A 2,145-nucleotide genomic window follows, 5' to 3' on the forward strand; every position below is an offset into this window, starting at 1 on the left:
TCTAATGTTTAATTGACATCAAATCTGTTGATTAGGTTATGTATACCCAGATGAAGGGAAAAAAATGATCAGCTTGATCCAAAAATTTTATGGACACAAATTTTTCTTTAACGTTTGTAGTTCATTCAACACTGTTTCCTGTAATGTGGTCCACTTGAGATTGGTATGTACCTCATTTTTATTCTCATATATAAAATGATCTAGAAAAATAGATGTACAGCATGGATGAAACACATACATCATGGTGGGGCCCACATAGCACCGACCAAGCAGGGGAGTTGCCAATCCGTTTCCAAGATAGAATCGGTGAATCTCCGGAAACGTGCCTAACCGTCCACGTCCCGAGAGCGGATTAGGTGTGGACCCGGCCTCACGGCGGACGTGGCAGCCCTTACCGTGGGGCCCACCTTTATGTATGTATTATATATCCACTCCATACATCTGTTTCTGCATATCATTTTATAGCAGATGTAATTATCTGGTGGACCATACAAATTGTAGATTGAACACTCTACCATTAAAATCTTTCTGAGGTCCACTGTAATGTTTACTTTCCATCCAACCTCTAATAATGTTAATAAACTTGGATGAAGATAAAAAGGAAATATCAGATTAATCAAAAACTTTAGTGGCTCATCAATTATCATTAATGTCTTGAGTTCTCCATAAGGGCTCCAAGGGGACACCGTGATGTATGAGTTTTATCCATACGGTCCATCTTTCCCTTAAATTTTTTCATATTATTTTACATCATAGTACTAAAATTTGTGGATGTCCAACTCTCCAGTGCACCACAGGTTGATGATTAAAGTCTTATCATTTTAAACTTTTTGGAGATTGCATAAGCTTTGAATCAAACTTATATTTGTGATTTACTTTTATCCAAGTTTATGTAATTTAATGAATAAGTCGGATGTTAAATAAACATTACCGTGACTAATTTGGATAAAAAATAAACATCAAAATGAACCATAAGAAGCTTTCAATTAAGAGTGTTAAGGCCAGGTTAGGCCCCGTAAAATAGTAATTTCGAACGGAAAAGCACAACAGCATGATCCAAAACAGTTGGAATTTTGGCTCAAGACCAACCCACTATGCCTAACCGGTTGATAACCCTAATTTCAATTGTGGTCATAGAGGTCTCCATGTCAACACACCACCGACATTGGTGGTGTGTGTCACACCACGCAATCCGCTTCCCGTCCTCGTTTAGTAGAATTAGGGCAAGGAGCACCAAGTGAGCCTTCAACGTGAGGTTATCATTCCAAAGTCCAATCGGGTCCACTCATTACATTTGTCTTCACCTAATTATTGGGCTGTCTCTCGCATACGTGCACCGAGTTGGCACGTTGGCCTGTCTCTCGCATATTGTTTTGCGTTGGTGTGGTCCACCTGAGATTTCTATCCCTCTAGTTTTTGGGATCAGGCCACAAAATGATCTGTAAAAATGGATGAACAGCATGGATGAAACACATACATCATGGTGGGGCCCACGGTGCACCGACCATCAGCCACGGGGCTGGTGGCAGGGGGATTAGCCCATCCGTTTCCTGACGAGGGTGTTTTGATTTCATAACTAGCTGATTGGCGGACGTTGAACGGTCGAGATGGAAATGTCAACGGAATGGATTCAACAAAAATGCCAACAGGGATCCACCGTTACATATGTTTCTTATGTCCATGCCATCCATCCGTTTCGCCTGACCAGTTTTTATTTACCCAAAAAATGAAGTGAATCGAAACCGACCACACTTCAGAGATTTGGATTTCTGCGTTTCTGGGCTCATCCCCTAAAACGATCCCGACAAATGGATCAACGGCGTGGATATAAGACATACCTTGGTGGCTCCACAGTCAGGGATCAAGCCGGATCCGTTGAAAATGACCCATCTTAAAATAGCACCAGACCCGCGTATCAACCATCACATCTAACCAGAGCATAAAAAAAGCAACTCCCCTCTCCCCTCACACCGTTTTCAACTATCCCTAAGGCAATAAAAGAATCCCAACCATCCCTCAGACAATAAAAGACATCATGGTGGCCCCACAGTCAGGGATCAAGCCACGTCCGTTTAAACAATCCAGATATTGGAAAATGACCTATCTTATATATAATATAGCACCAGACCCGCGTATCAACCATCA

This window comes from Magnolia sinica, chromosome 4 (genome assembly GCF_029962835.1).
Source record: "Magnolia sinica isolate HGM2019 chromosome 4, MsV1, whole genome shotgun sequence".
Classification (NCBI taxonomy): Eukaryota; Viridiplantae; Streptophyta; class Magnoliopsida; order Magnoliales; family Magnoliaceae; genus Magnolia; species Magnolia sinica.